The following is a 17,205-nucleotide window of genomic DNA, read 5'->3' as shown; positions in this document are numbered from 1 at the left end:
CATCCAAAACTGTTTTTTTTTTCTTCCCTTTTAATTCTTTTTCCCTTTGTGTTGCATATTACAATAACTGCATATTTTAAGTCTGTTGACTGGAACATTTTGTTTTTATTGATGGAATATGATTAATCTGCTTTTCCGTTGAAGGGCAGAGCAAAAACTGTTTAAATTATTATGACAGTAGTAATACAATTATTACCTCTTCCCTTGGCTTGCTAGCCCATCCTTATTGCAACTGTCCCACTTCAATTAGGAACAAATTATATCCAGCTGATCCTGAGTTTGCTAACTATTACAAGACAGCTTTTGAGGATGCTTTTTTGATTGGGCAATTTCACAACCAGCTGACAATAGATCAAAGATGCGCCATATGTTTGTTTTTCTTCAACAGGGCAAAGCAAACCATGGTGGAGCCAGGCTGACAATCCAGTGATTTAATTAACCACACAATGATTGCCAGGTGAAATGGGACATTTTTAACAGCAAACATGGAACTGTGAGAAAGCAAGAAAGACGCCCTAAATCCAGCTGCTGCCCAAGCATAAGGAGGAAGATTTCGAGAAGAAAACCACCTGCCTGGCAATGGCCCTTGACACGATACTTCAGTGACGGGATACTCTGGGATGCCAGCGTATGGAAAGCTGTACAGAGAAGCCATTTTGTTAGACTGCCTGTCTCGGCCAACTTGCTTGCTCTTTGGCAAAGGCTTGTCATTAAGCTTGTCACGAACGTGCAGCACCCCAACTGGCTGGCCTCAACTAAACGGTTTTTGGCACAGTTTTCTCCCAATTAATTTAGGACAGACACAGTAGAGTCACAGGCAGCAGCCGAGAGAACCACCAAGGGCAGCAAGTTCTTTTGATGTTGCTGACTTCAAGTATTATTTCCAAGGAAAAGAAAATAAGTACATGTATGAAAAGAAACTGAAGAGTCCCAAGGTGGGTTTCTCACTACTCAACAAGCAAACTGACTTCATTAAGGATGAGTTTTCTTCAACTTCCGTTCGGGGGAAAAGCATTATATTCATTTTTACAGCTTCCACAAAACTAGGTGTGTACCGAAGTAAAAAAATAAAAAAGAGTTCTTTCTGAAGGTATAGTAGCTAGACAAGGCAAAAATAAAATCCATTAGTTCATAACCCAACCTGGTAAAGTCATTCACCTGGTCATCTATAGTGAGTTAAGACTTTCCTCCAGGCAGCCGGACAGAGCAGCTTTTGTAGACTTGCTAAAATGATCAGGCAGGAAATTTGTATGACCCACTGACATATGGTCTTGCTTTCTTTAGAGCAATATTATGTTTGTGAAATGTAAAGGGTTATGAACTAAAAGGTTGAAACAAAAAGGTTAAGAAAAATCACCGCATTTTACTTGAATCTAATGCTCACCTTTTTTTGGCCAAATTACGCTGCAAAAATTGAACTGTGCATTAGATTTGATGGCACATTTACATTCGCCCGCAAACACTTTTTTTGTTTTGTTTTAGGGTTCTGAAAATTGAGGTGCGCATTAGATTCGATGGTGCATTAGACTCTGGTAAATACGGTAATGGCAATTATAACCTGCATCCTGAATTTGTCCGTTAAATAAATAAATAAATTTCTATACCGCCCTTCATCTGAGGATCATAGGGCAATTTACAATATAAAGACACAGCAATACATGACATAGTAGCAAACAAAAACGAAAAGCTTCCAACTTCTGAAGTATCCCCTCACACGACCCCTTCCCATAATGTGTGGAACACAGGGGGCCTGGAATTGCGAGGAGGAATGTTAACAAGCATCGCTCCTCTCAGGCCCTCATGCAATGTTACGTGTGTAAGAGTTTATGGAGAACCAACCTCCAGAACCTTGTACATTCCTGGTGCCATGTAAAAAATGACTGATATGTCAGTCTCTTTGGCCAAAGATCCTGCCCACCTAGCAGTTCGAAAGCACGTCAAAGTGCAAGTAGATAAATAGGTACCACTCCAGCAGGAAGGTAAATGGCGTTTCCGTGCGCTGCTCTGGTTCACCAGAAGCGGCTTAGTCATGCTGGCTACATGACCTGAGAAGCTGTCTGCAGACAAACGCCGGCTCCCTCGGCCTATAGAGCGAGATGAGCGCCGCAACCCCAGAGTCGGACACGACTGGACCTGATGGTCAGGGGTCCCTTTACCTTGGCCAAAGAGCTTCCAAAAAGAAAATTGGCTGGGCAGGTGTTTCACTTTTTCAGCACCCTGTTTCTCTCCTTGTTGTCAGGGCTGGAGTCAGAAGCCAGTCAGCAAGCAAGGAGCAGAGTCTGTCAGAGAAGTTAACCCTTTATTCAAAGAAATGGCATACAAGTAAGTCTTATCCCCACCTTCAACCCCCTCAAAGGCTTCTCCTCTGCCCGATGTTTCCCAAGCAGTCTCAACCCACCCTGCAGATCAGTCCAGGCAATTGGGACCACCATTTGTAAATAAAGATGCATCATTAAAAGGATTTTGCTGAAGAAATAATTCAAATAATTGAGCCAAGTCATGATTGGAAGTGAAGCAAGATACAAGCAGTAACTAAAACTGTAGGTTACTGCAACACGTTATACATGGGGCTGCTTCTGAAAACGGTGCAGAATTCAGTGGCCTGATTGCTGATTGCTTACTGGGGCAAGAAGACGGTTTGAGCATATAACGCCGATCCTGGCCTGACTGCCAATTAGTTTCTGGGCCCAATTCAAAGTACTGGTTTCAACCTATAAAGCCTTGAATGGTTCAGGACTGCAATACCTCAAGAACTGCCTCTTTCCATATGAACCGACCTGAACCCTGCTCTTCTTTGTGTTCCCCCTCCACGAGACGTCTGGAGGATGGCAACATGAGAGTGGGCCTATTCTGTGATGGAACAATCTCCACAAGGAGGCTTGCCTGGCACCTTCACTCTATCTCTTTAGGTGCAAAGCCTCTTCTCCCAGGCCTTTGGCTAATTAAACAATCTATGGCCTTTAGAACTGGTGCATGGTGGTGGTTATTATTGTTGTGTTTGTTATTATGCTATGTCTTTTTCCTGTTTTTATAAAGTAAACTGCCCTGTGATCCTTGGAAGAAGAATAAATAAAAACTTTTGTGCCAGAGACCTATTCCCATATACCTGTCCCATATCAAGCCACCTACTTGTGAAGACTTCCGCACATGAGATTTATCCTGTCATTGTGTCTATGCAACATGCAAGAACTTCTTAAAGGACCAGCTGTCACTTGAGCATTATGTAAACAGCAACCAGGAAGAATTATACTGAAAAACTCTTTGGACGGATTTGGACTGAGATGTGCCAATCAAACTGGAAGTGGTATGTGTGAAGCAGATGTAATTCTAGCAGTTTATGATGTCCTGGCAAAAGGGTTAAAGAAGCCAAACTGTAAGGCAGCATATGCAGCAACTACGAGAGACGCATCATCCAACCAATACACAAACATATGAATTGCCCTGACTCAACTCTTGTAATAAAATCAGTGTGACTTGAAAACACTGAAATTTTGGCGAATCAATTCAAGATAAAAGTCTTTATATGAAAGAGCAAACCTTGTTTTGAACCTCCCCTCCCCTCCATTACTCTCACACTTTATACCACAGCGGGTGGCGCTGTGGGTTAAACCACAGAGCCTAGGACTTGCTGATCAGATGGTTGGCGGTTTGAATTTCCACAATGGGGTGAGCTCCCATTGCTCGGTCCCAGCTCCTGCCCACCTAGCAGTTCAAAAGCACGTCAAAAGTGCAAGTAGATAAATAGGTACCGCTCCAGCGGGAAGGTAAATGGCATTTCTCTGCGCTGCTCTGGTTCGCCAGAAGCAGCTTTGTCATTCTGGCCACATGATCCAGAAGCTGTACGCTGGCTCCCTCGGCCAGTAACGCGAGATGAGCGCCACAACCCCAGAGTTGGACACAACTGGACCTAATGGTCAGGGGTCCCTTTACCTTTTACCTCTTTTAATTTCCAACCTATGATGTGAAGGCGTAGGACACATTACCGATACTGAATCTTAATAGGCCTAATGCTATATGATGTCTGGATAGGAGATGATATATGTAAATGCACACATATGTAAATGATTCTGAGTAATTCGTACCTATTAATTCTTTCCAATCACTCAGCCGCAAATTATATGGTGCCAAAGGCTCAAATGTCTTCTGCAGTGTGTTCAAAAGAACTGACATAATTCACACTTGCCCCCTCCAGTGGGCTAAACTTTACACTATTTATTCAATTCACCATGACTCAATCACAACAATATCAGGGCTGAAAAGCTTCTTTGTTAACCAGTTTAAGAACGGCACCTTATATGACCGAATATATGTTGAAATTAGCACATGTGTGTGATACGTTTTTCTGAAATATGTGTGTTCGTTGTTTTCTCCAGCTGACACCTCTTGCTGGATTTAAGCAGCCTGTCAAGACTACATTAGTGTGCAGATATCCATATAATACCACCCCACCACCCCCAAAAAGGGAGGGTCAAAGAAATGTCTAACCTTCTCTCACTTAATGCTCCTAACTAAGCTAACGTAATATGCATTTGTTTAAGATGTCCTCGTTTCATTGATGCACTGAGAGAAAGAGAAAAATTCCACCCCAACCAGTTTTGGAAGACGCCCTGGCTGCTATCTGAGCAACTGATGAGCTGCATGTGGTCATTAGAGTCCTCTGCTCTGAAATCACACCCTGGATGAAGGATAGGGTCTGCAGGATGCTGATTGATTAGAAGAAAGCAGAACTATGTAGCCATGCAAACACACACACACACACACACACACATGACACACACACACACTGCTACACTAAGCCACATATTTAAATGCTAAAGAACCTTTCACCGTTGACTTCACAACCATTAGAAGCTTCCAAATTAACAGCATTTCTCATATCCAGGTCTCTGCATTTTATCTTCTTTATTCTTTCAAATCCTGAAATTGCTTGGATAAGAGTTGAGGCTTTTTTTTTTTTTAATACATACATTTCTAAGAGCAGCCTGAACTTTTAGGGGAAATTGAAGAGGCTTTCTGTCAACTACAGCTAAATCCTGCCTTTCTATATCAAAACCCCTTGCTAGAAAATTACTGTGCAGATGATAAGGCTGAAAGATATAATAAAAAGTGACTCTACTCAATTTACACTGCAATATTGGTATGACTGAATATTTTTCATTCAGGTGACTGATAAAATCACTAAACTGTATTGGAGATAAATAAAGGAGGCTTCTGTCAAGAATAAACACCATTAATCATAAAGTCTCACCCTCAAGAGTGGCTGCGCTCTGCCTCTGCACAAACACACCCTTGCAAGTGGCACGGAATTCCTTGCTCTTCTCCCCCTTGTTTGCTTAAGGAATCTGCAGGCTCCTTCTTTCTGGCGTATATATCCTACTTCCCCACCTGGGGTACTAATCTGCAGACATACATGTTCGGTTTTTTGCAATGGGCACACCTAAGCATCGCGTGTGTGTTATTGTTATGCGCAACTGACTTAATTGTGCTTCATGCTCATGATCAAAAGAAAAACACATCTTTCTAAGAAATACAGTGGTACCTCTGGTTAAGAACTTAATTCGTTCCGGAGGTCCGTTCTTAACCTGAAACTGTTCTTAACCTGAAGCACCACTTTAGCGAATGGGACCTCCCACTGCCAGAGCGCGATTTCTGTTCTTATCCTGAAGCAAAGTTCTTAACCTGAAGTGTTATTTCTGGGCTAGCGGAGTCTGTAACCTGAAGCGTATGTAACCTGAGGTACCACTGTATGACGGAGACCTGAATGACAAATCTATTTGCTTCTATTCTCTTCTATTCTATATCGCTTAATGCCAAGGTGGCTTCCAAGCAGTTTATATCCAAGGCTGAAGAATGGTTATTCAAAGCTTTCCAATTTTCCCCAATGTTCGCCATTTAAATTTTCTATGACCTTATATGTGAGTTGTCATCAGGTTTCACTTCCACCATGTATGGTGCCCCTAACTCCCTGCCCCCCCCCAAAAAAGAACAAATGCATCCATGGCGTTATTTCAGAATGCTAAGATGCAAAGCACAGTCCTCTCAATTACTTTATTCTAGAGGAATCAACAATCGGGGGACTTCAGTTTAAATGAACTGCTACAGAAGCCTTTTTAATCTATTTATCTCCATGTCTAAAAGATATTTACAACAATATTCACATTATGTCAACTTTGATTCACTGTGTCCAGGCACCCTCACACCTATCAGTATCCCACTTGCCCAGGTGACCCAGAAATTCAAACCTGTTTAATAATGATGTTGTGAATCTTCTAGAAGTATAAAAGCAAATACATAAGATTACTGTATATCATTCTAGAATGACCAAAAAATGAAGTCAATGATGGAGTTCTGAAAGGGTGGGACTAAACTGCTCTGTGATCCTCAGATGAAGGTCACTGTTTCAGAAAGCAAATTTAACATCCATTTCAGTCGTGTCCTTTAAGTGCACCATGTAGCGCAGTGTTTTTCAACCACTGTTCCGCGGCACACTAGTGTGCCGCGAGATGTTGCCTGGTGTGCCGTGGGAAAAATTGAAATCAGCTTTGTGTTCAGCCAAACAGACCCAGGTTACGCACTGAATAAAGTATTTTATAATTTTTCATATTTCTGTTTACTTACTATTTCATAATAAAGTAATTATAAAATACTTTCTTGTGTTTATTTGATTCCTATTCAAGAGAATTACTTTATATATAGTCAATATAGTCACAGAGTTAATTTTTTTAACATTTTCTAATGGTAGTGTGCCTCATGATTTTTTTCATGAAACAAGTGTGCCTTTGCCCAAAAAAGGTTGAAAAACACTGATGTAGCGGGTGAAGTTGCTATTCACTCCCTTTTCTTTAACTTCAATGCACTTTCTCAATGTATCATTGCAATTCTTCCTAACATTAATTTATCTCAATCTACATCTATGCAGAACACATTCTGGCTGATGAACAGCGCCGTGCCACTTTGCTCCTGGAGGAGGCACAAATATGGAGTAGCCTTCCCCTGTAACTGTTCTTCAAGTGGCGGGGGGGGGGGGGAGCGTAAGAGTTGGTGGAGCTGCTAGCCTGGTGAATCCCTTCACAATAATGGGTTTGCAGAGACCCTGCCTTAAGTTAACTGATCTAAAGTCTCTCTAGGTTGGAGGGAAATAAGTAAAATCAGTCTACAACCCATTCCTAAAGCAAATGGTGGTTCAAAAAATTCACATGCTATTAAAATGAAGTAAAGTAGAGCCCTGTGCACTAATGAGGTTTAAAAAAAGGACTTAGGTCTTGATGTGTAAGACACTTAACAAGCCGTTCGCTTCCTTGGCACAGACCAATAGAGAGTTGGAGCTGAGGCCTAATCATGCAGGCAGCAACCAAATCGACTGGAAGAATTAGGAGACTTGCGGCCCCCGAGGAATGCAATTCATGCGGAAAAGCAGTTGCCAGAGTGAGGCTAGGGAACCGCGTGGGAAGAAAACAAAATAAACAGTCCAACAAAGAAAACAAAGCCTCTGCAATAAGGGCTTTTCCAGTGCTTGAGTACACTGAAACTTCAGAGGGTGGCTATGACAAAACCCTCCATCAAACGCAAACCTCTCTGTGAGCAAAGACACCAGCAAAATGATGTCCTAGGTCAAAAAAATAGCCACAAAAATTCCTCAAGGTATTTTTGTTTAAAGCGCGGTCTCTCTCTCTCTCTGTGTGTGTGTGTGTGTGTTTAGGTGCACAAGAGCCAGATGGAGCACAGATAACCCAACAGTGAGCCATTGTTATACTATAGGCAAACTGAAGTCAAGTCTTGATAATTACTGATGATTTTTCTTTTTTCTGTTCTTCATAAATCATGTAAAAATGACACCAGCAGATGAGTGAAGGAACTAGCTGGTCCTGACTACGTATCACAAAGGCAAAAAAAGTGTGTGCATACATGTGCTATAGAAACTTTAAGACTCAATCCTAATTCTCTCAGGCAAAATTCTGATGGCACTTAATATAGTTATGAAGCTACACAAAGTAAGAATTTCAGATTTTTCCCCTATTGGTGTTTGCGTAGGATGCTTCACATAAGACGGTATGGACAGATGGAGCTATAAGAAAATAACAAAGCACTGTAGCCAGCTTAATAACAGTTCCTCAGGTGACACTTTTGACTGGCAGGAAATGTTAACCGACAATTGTCAAAGCAAAGACTTTTGGCGTCGGCCCACAAACAGCAGTATATCAGCTCCCCAAAAAGTAGATCTGCTTTGATCCATTTGTATTTGGTGTTTCTTTAAAAGATTTGGATATTATCTCCATTGCATTGCCCCCTTAAGTGCATTACTAAATCCTCTCCTCCCTCTGTATCACTGATAATTAAGAAGCAGCAGTAGCTGTCCTTTGAAAATGCCAGAGTGGTTATTATTTCAACAGGTTTCAACCTCTCTGGCTTGCCCTATGTACTCTTGGCAGCAATGAAGGACTGCTTTATTCTGGCTAGCTGCCTGCAAAGGCTCTCAGATTACCCTCCATGTTCTCAATGTCTGCTTTGTGATTCTAACATATTTTCAATCATTAAAAGGAGAAAAAAAAATCCATGCCATTTCAAACACCTAAAATAAGTCATGTTCGCAATATGAAGCAACAACCCTCTGGGACTTCTGTTTTAATTACGATTTTACATGCTGTAACGTGAGCTTGTGAATTAAAGGAAAATAAATGAGAAGAGGGTGACTGTAAATTTTTAAGGCAAATTCACTTCTCCAAACGGTAAATGTATCACTGACCATATGTTTGCTGCTAAGATTCTGAAAGTGTGAAGAATGCTGCGGTTTAAAAATATCATTTACAGGTTCGTAATTGTCCTTAATAATGGCTGGTAATGTTAATTATCCAGCATGCTTTTCATTTCTGCCCTGGAAATTCAAAACTAACATGCACTATACCATGCTACAGATTAGCAACTTTGTTGATTATCAGCAGGATCCCTATTAAACGTTGTTATGCAGACACAAAATGTATGTAAAATGTGTTTTAAGGTCACTGGTGTATCCACCCACCACCTTTCTGTTTAAGCATTAGGATCAGGGCCGGATTTATGTATAGGCTAAGTAGGCTGAAGCCTAGGGCCTCTAAATCTAGGGGGCCTCCCCAGCCCGCCCGCCCGCCCGCCCCCAGTGGGCAGTCTCCCCTCTCCCCAAATTGCAAACCCAATACCATGCGAGGGCAGGACAATTCGGGCCCAGCAACTATGAGACTCAGGGCCAGCCAGTGGGGCCCAATTTGAAACTCTGGGGCCCAACTTGAAATTTTTTGTGTGGGGCCCTAGTTCACAGCCAAATTCTGCAAAATTGCCTTTTGAAAGTAACAAACTTAGACAAATTTTGACGAAGTTTTGGATGGTTTTTGCTATGAGGAAGGCTAGAAAAAACATTTGTAGTCTTACTTAATTTGATGGTTGTGGTTTACTTCTTAATATGTATTTTAAAACTGACTGTTTAATGAGAACATAAAGTAGATTCTAAAAGTGCCACACTGTCAGGTAATCATGATCATATTGTTTACGCTTCCCAGGCAATATAATTTGTAAACTCAAGGTATTTTTTTTAAAGAACATTGCAATTTCATTTTCCTAAAAAGTAATGCTTATTCCACAAAAGGTTTACAAAGTTCAGTTATTGCAAAAGTTTTCCAGTGTTAATTTTAACATTTATGCATTTTTTTTTAAAAAAACCACCATGGTATTTAACAATAACATCTTATGTCCTTTAGAGGGAAAAATAGTGAATTGCAAAAAAATTAATACCCGTCGTCATCCTTGGGTTCACTCAATATTGTTTATAACACTCTTCCATTTTCTTCCAGTCGTGAGGATGGAGGTTTGGGAGGAGCCTCACAAGTGGAGTTAGCTTAGGGCCTCTCTTCATCGAAATCCGACCCCGATTAGGATGCATCATACAGTCAGTCCACATTAGTGTCATGAGCCTACTCATTTAATCACCCTGTGCTAAAGGCCAACTGACTCTAGAAAAAGGGGTGTGGGGGCTAAAATCCAGCTCTAAGGCAAGAGGGTAACTAGGAAGAAGCAGCTGTTTGTTCTCCTGGGGACAGTTCTTCAAAGCATCACCAGCTCTGCTAGGAGGCGCTTGTGAGGAGCTGCCCCTGAAACAACTGGGGAGAAAGCCAATGCGGCCAATGGCACACAGGGAGCCCCATGAGAAGGAATGTTTGCCTCTGCTCCCAGTTTCCCCAGAGCCATGGTTTGCTGGAGGGCTGATATGAAGAGAGACCCCTACCAAAGCTCAGGCAGTGGTGGGGGAGAGACCATGCCACTGGGCTAACTGACCTTGCTGGGGGGGGGGGGTTGGCCTCCAGCTCTAGTTTTCTCAGTGGGGCTGTCTTCTCCAGCTCCAATTAATCTAGTTGAGGGAGAATTTGTGGGTTTTCAATGCTGGCCTCTCCTCTGAGGTGAGCATTACCAAGTTCCTGGCGCTCATTTCCATGCCTGAATCCAGTGAAGTTTCCTGGCGCCTCTAGTTTGAATTTCAGAAAGAGTTTTGTATTTTCTTAGTGAGAGGGTGACCTGCACTAATCAAAATGGATGAGCATTGTGTTGATGGATGGTTGAGGAAGACACTACTTTCGTTTCACAGGCTATATATGTACATTACTGTCACTTCCACAAAGGTATGATTTATAAGCTTTCATGTGCATGCACACTTCTTCAAATGCACATGAAAGCTTATACCCAGAACAAACAAAAGCGGGTGGTGCTGTGATCTAAACCACAGAGCCTAGGGCTTGCCGATCAGAAGGTCGGCGGTTCGAATCCCCGCGACGGGGTGAGCTCCCGTTGCTCGGTCCCTGCTCCTGCCAACCTAGCAGTTCAAAAGCACGTCAAAGCGCAAGTAGATAAATAGGTACTGCTCCGGAGGGAAGGTAAATGGTGTTTCCGTGTGCTACTCCGGTTCATGCAGGCCACATGACCCAGAAGCTGTAAGCCAGCTCCCTCGGCCAGTAAAGCAAGATGAGTGCCACAACCCCAGAGTTGTCCGCGACTGGACCTAATGGACAGGGGTCCCTTTACCTATCAACACGGCTACCTACCTAAATTTGCAAATTTTCGCTCTCTTTAAAAACAATAAAAGCCAAGACTGTAAATTTTAGTCATCTTTGAAGCAAGACTTAACAAGAATGGAAGTATTATACTTTTTTAAAAAAAAAGTCTGTCACACTTCCACTGCCTCACAGGCCAGTGCAACAGGTTTGACAGCAACCTCTATAGAGCTGCCTTCCTTCCAGTTCACTGAATTTGAATACCTCAGTCAATATCTGCTCACTGCCTAATAATGCTGACTGCAGCACAAAGAAGAGCACAGGAACTTTGTTCAAGAAACTCCAGAAGCAAAAAATATCCTACTTGTTCATTCTTTGCAACAGATAGGTCAATGATGTCCTGAATTTTATATACAACATAAATATTCAAGCACACTCAATTCAACATTATGGTATTTTATCCAACAAGTGTATTAATCATCCCTCTACATTTCAAACTTTAGATAATCACGAGGACTACACCAAAAGGGCAATTATGCTCCACACCCCACCTATGGGAGCTATACATTATGGGCTGATGTAAGAGAGGGTCATCTCTGTGGTAGCACCAATTGTTTAACTCCCTTTCCTTTGATGTCTGCCTGGCACCAACAATGGTTTCTCTTTAGTGCCAGTTTAAGACCTGGTCATTTTTCAGGGATTTAAGAATTGTTATTTTTGTAGCTTATCAGCGTAGTCCACCATTTTGTTTTTCAAGATTACGGTAATCATTGCTTTATCTGCTCTGTTTTATTGATGGTGTTGTTCTCTGCCCTGAGAACAATTTGATATACATTCTTCTGTACTTCCTACATGGCCCTCAAATCTTTTGAAGAAGGGCAGTTAAGAAATATTTTAAATAATATACTTTGGTATTTATGCATTTCATTTTGGGGGGAGGGGGTATTAATAGCTGCCTGTTATATTTAGTATTTCTTGTGTAGCTGTGAAGGCCAATGGGCTATTTAAGGTTGAAGAGGATTTTATGGCTTAATTTTGATTTGTTACGTCTTTGACATTTTGATTTGTGAACTGCTCTGGGCTTTTCCAAATTAAGTGCTCTATAAAAATGAAGCTAAATTTCTTGGGGTGCGGGGGGGGGGGATGAAGAAGTGGTTCAACTGCAAATTTCAAATTCTAAAAGGGGCCTGACGCTCCACCCACACAGACCATTACCATCTAAGCATGTGCCTGGATTTCATTTGCCATGCTGTGCAGCTGAAGTCAGGTATATCTCAGAGAGTTGATGCAGGCAGGCAAACAGCGGAGGACCTGCAGTGGGAAGTGCTGTCTTGAAAGCCCCACTAAGGCATGAAACTCACAGGGTGGCCTTAGACGAGTCACTACCTTCTCTACAAAATGAAACAGTCTTGTACCAGCTGGCCTGACCAACTTGAAGGAAGGCTGATTTGTAAGTAACCTGCAAATACTCGCCTCAGGTCCAATGTATTCTGCCCTTGCCTTACATGGGTCCTTTCGTATCAGGCTGCCCCTATTTGCTCTATCCAAGGAAGCTGAAATCCCACCTTAAGGGGAAGCACGCACCATGCTATACTAGGTTACTTGCAAGTTTTTCCACAGCCCCCCTCATTGAGTCTCATGAGCACAAACTAATTTTTGACCCGTTTTGCAGGTATGTTTCCAAATGAAGATTGATGAATTCCAGATAGAAGGATTCACATACAGTGCCAAAAAGGTCACGAAATCTATACAAAACTCCCATTGAGTTTTATGAATGATGCAATATCACTCCGCACCTAAAGCAGGAGACCACAGCTCTGGTCTAGACTCCAGGCTTCCTCTTTCCTGGTTTGTAAGAGGCCAGTTACTGGAAAAACTCTTTCCAGCTGTCTTTCCTGTCCTAGAGTAAGATGCATAGTGATGTACACCTGATTCAGCAAAAACATCTTCTAAGCTACACTCAACACATAATGCCTAGCACTTTCTAATAACCATTTTCTTTCTCTTACCGAGGCTTCCATGCTAGTCTTTTCTCTGTTTAGTACTACTGTACTTCTTCTGGAGGCATCAGTACTAGAAACAGGATTTCATTCCATGTACCACACCAATGGCCCCATGTAGCCATGGAATGTCCAAGCTAAGAAGGGCCTGATTGCCTCTTTTGCCTTCACAGAATCATAGAGTTGTAGAGTTGGGAGGGACCCACAGGGTCATCTAATCCAACCCCCTGCAATGGAGGAATCACAACTAGAGCATCCCTAACAGATGGCCATCCAACCTCTGCTTAGAAACCTCCAAGGAAGGAGAATCCACCACTTCCCAAGGTAGTCTACTCCACTGCCTAGCAGCTCTTACTGTCAGAAAGTTCTTCTGGATGTTTAGTCGGAATCTGACTCCATATATCTTAGAAACAAAATCTACAGTCCACTTAGACCCTACGAACTATCTGCTCCCTCTGGAGGGACAGCAGGACTCTGCAGAGAGGGGGTTTGCTGAGAATTTCCTCTTCCACCATTCTGCTGGCAGACGCCTTTCCATCACAGGCATTCACTTTTTGATACCGCACTTTCTAAGTTAATGGATAATGCAGAACAGCACAACTGCACTGAGAGCCCTGTGAAGCAAATGTTATGCAAAATAAAAGTGATCGTTATTTTAAGGATGTAGAAATACATCTTGTAATGGATATAGTGTAACAGTGTGTTGTACTGTATGCTAATAAAGTATACCAAAGGCACATAGATCCTACCCTAGACCTCTGAAATTTAAGTGTGGAAGAACTTTTCTGTACATGCAGGTCTCGCTATCCGAACACAAGGCGTTCTCAGGAAATCATTTGTTCGACAAGCATTTGCATAATGAGTCAACAATTTCCACTGATTCCTATGGGGAAAGTTTTTATGTTTTTCCAAGCACGGAATGTTGACCCCCCCCCCTCCCCAGGTGATGGAAACTCTTCAAAACCCTGCAAAAGGAGCAGGGGCCATGCTAATCTTCTCTGTATCGTTCCAATTTTAGTATATGGGCTGCCGGAGCGAGCACAAAAGCAAGAAAGGGAAAATGCTCTTTTATTTGTTGGATCTTTCCCTCTTCCCTCCCACCATGTTTTCTGTACTACACACAGCGCTGGCTGTTTGAATAGCTGAATCTGTGTTGCCTATAAGCAAGGTCTGGGCACTAATTCCTTGTATTTGGATAAGTGAATTTTCATAAACGAGCATTTGGGTAGCAGGACCTGCGTGTACTATGAATTCTATTATACAGCCCCAATTTCTTTTGCCAAAGAAACAAAAATGTATTATAATAGACCATCATGGTGGAATTATAAACATTTAGAAATAACAAACTGAAACCAGCCCACAAATAGGGTTTGTTTATTAGACAGATGGGATAGCAGTCCCAATTCACTGCTTGCTAACATTGTGCTCCATGTCCCATTGTTCTATATTCTGCTCAATACAGTGTTCATTCTAAAGATGCATTATATGATCATCTTGTGTGGGGAATGTCTACATATTCCTTGCAAACCCAATATTCAATCCTGCTGCTCACAGGTAGCCATGTATTTGAGGTTGCATACAGCCATTTCATTGTGGACAGCAAGGTTGTAACAAATGAAATTCCCTGGAGATGCTACAGGTGTTTTGTTTTAAATGCATTCATTATATTGAAAACTGTTTTATCAAAATTGTCTAATGCCAAATGCAAACTGTAACATGGACGTGATTTACTTCTAAGCAACTAAAACTATTTTAAATATTAAGCTTTGAGAATTACTTGTATTTCAGGCATTCAAATATTTTATATACATTCAATCAGCCAGTGGTTAGTAGCTGTTATTTATACCAACAGAAGAAGACTAATTTACACAGGGCTAAATTGGTAAATAAAATTGCTGCAGGAATTAAACAATGTTACTGTTAAGGCCAATGAAATTAGAATTGAAAAATACACTTTCTTCTTTTTGTTTTCTCCCACGTCGTTACATTTAATCTAATTAAATCTAACCCATAGTTTCTGCATTATTTCTTCCATGATCAAAGAAAGGTGGAATATAAATTTAATAAAATAAATATTAAAACTATAACTATAACTAAGAAAACAATCTGTTTGCTGCCTGCCTTACTTCTTTTGCAGGATGTTGGGGCTGCAAAGATTCAGCTGGTGCATATTAGTGATGCAGAGTAACAAGTTACTGTAGTTTATTTGTGCTACTAATACAATTGTGCTTAAAATTTCTTTTGTTTTATAGCTGTTGTTTTTAGAGCTGCTACAGATGTTGTGACATTATTTCTTATTGCAGATTGCCATGAGCCCACAGGAAGGCAGGATATACAGTAAATGTTTTAAATAAAACAAGCTGTTTTAATAGTACTCATCCCAAAACAGAAATGTGTCTTGTTTTTAGAAGGCAAGACACGCACAAATTCTAATGCTCTTTAAATGCTGCTACTGAAAAGCAGTTTAAGTTTTACGTTTATTCATGCTAAGCTGTAAATTGAAGATGTACAATCGGAATACTAAGAAATCTAAACAAGTCCTAACAAACAGGTTTCATTAACTCAAAGTGACACATTTCAGTACATATTCATAAGGTTGGGGAGGGGGGTTATTATCTGGCTGTAATTGCAGTTGTTCTAACACCTAATAAGCTATGGTTGGAAAAACAAAGGCAGGTTAATTTGTGATTTCCTCTACTCATTTGGAGGCAAATTAAGTGTCAAACAGCTAATACGGAACATATTTCATTTTATGAGATTCTAATTTAATTCTGCACCATATCGTTGATGCCTTAATATGGGGTGGTTTATCTGAAAGAGGAGTAATTTATAAACCTTTTTTCAACGGAATCTTTAATGATAGGATATGATAGCATAATTATAGCAGAGGCTGCTTGTCCCAAAGTAGACTACAGCATCTGACAGCAATTCCATTGCCAAGCTAAACCTTTATTCTGAAGGGCTTCTTGACTCTCTTGTGTATGTAATTTTGCTCCAGAGTTAAATGGGATAAATAATTTCTGTCCTCAAGTAATTAAAGTAACTTGCTAAGATACCATTTATCTTTCTCAATGGGAACGTCTATTAAGAAAACCCCTTGTTCCATTGTTCTTTTCTTTTACTCTTGTCCTCTTCTGAATCCTCAGAAATGCTAAGGCTTTATTTATTTCTTCACCCGGTTCCACTGACAATAATGCTTACCATCCATTCAAAGAAGAAAGAAGCTGGCTAAGAGACAATTAACTTGGGAGAATGACCAAAAAATGGTACGCAGCTGACACAAAGAATTTTGTAGCACAACCACCAATCAAGCCTTGTTTGCCTAACCTCCTGCTCTATCACGGAACACAAGACAAAATGCCAAGTCCTCGCTCCAAAAAACTCCAGCTCCATTCTCTACACAGAATTTCTCCCACCTGCCACTTTTATTTCCCCTTTCTCAGCACAAGAATCAGAGAAGGAATCAAATGCTAACCAGGAGTGACTTGATGTCATGGACTGGCTGGATGTCAAGGAATGGTGAGAGGTACCAGCTAGGGAACCCCCAAGGGAAGAAGACTCAGAGCCAGGGAATGGGATGTGTGTGTGTGTGTGGAATGACAATGAGTGGTCAGAGGGTGAAGAGAGCAGACTGGGAGGAGGAGGTGTCAGAAGCAGAAGAGGAGACAGGGTTTAGTGAGCAGGAAGAGGCTGTGGCAGAGGGCAGTTCAGAATCAGAGGCAGGAGCGGATAAGGGCCAACAGGCAAAGATCAGGCAGGCTGCCGAAGAAGCCAGGGAGTTGTCCCCTCCTGCTGTGACCAGTTTCTCCTCCCCCCTGGTCTCTCAAAAACATGTGGACGAATGAAGAGGGTGGAGCAAAGAAAGAGAAGACCATAGGAGCCAACTCCTAGGGCTGGCATAGGCAAACTCGCACTCCGGATGTTTTGAGACTACAATTCCCATCATCCCTGACCACTGGTCCTGTTAGCTAGGGATGATGGGAGTTGTAGTCCCAAAACATCTGGAGGGCCAAGTTTGCCTATGCCTGTCCTAGGGGCCAGGGGCCTTTGTCCCTCCCAAAAAATATTTGAGGGGGCCACCCCCCCCCAGTTGATGGGCATGACCATTCAAATGGTTGAGTGCGCTGCATCATGCAATTGATTATGCAGTGCAGAGCTTACCTGCCCCCCCCCCCAATATTTTATTCAAATTG

At 41.7% G+C, this 17,205-nt stretch overlaps 1 protein-coding gene and 1 pseudogene across 3 annotated transcripts in view; both read right to left on the bottom strand.

Annotated features, from left to right (window-relative positions):
* Positions 1–17,205, bottom strand: part of GLI3 (GLI family zinc finger 3) — a 253,319-nt gene that overhangs the window by 84,242 nt on the left and 151,872 nt on the right. The window lies entirely within an intron of this gene.
* Positions 13,989–14,054, bottom strand: LOC117056215 (annotated as a pseudogene).

Source organism: Lacerta agilis, chromosome 12 (genome assembly GCF_009819535.1).
Source record: "Lacerta agilis isolate rLacAgi1 chromosome 12, rLacAgi1.pri, whole genome shotgun sequence".
Lineage (NCBI taxonomy): Eukaryota > Metazoa > Chordata > Lepidosauria > Squamata > Lacertidae > Lacerta > Lacerta agilis.
The sequence above is the reverse complement of the archived record's forward strand: the minus strand, read 5'-3'. Positions and strand labels throughout refer to the sequence as shown.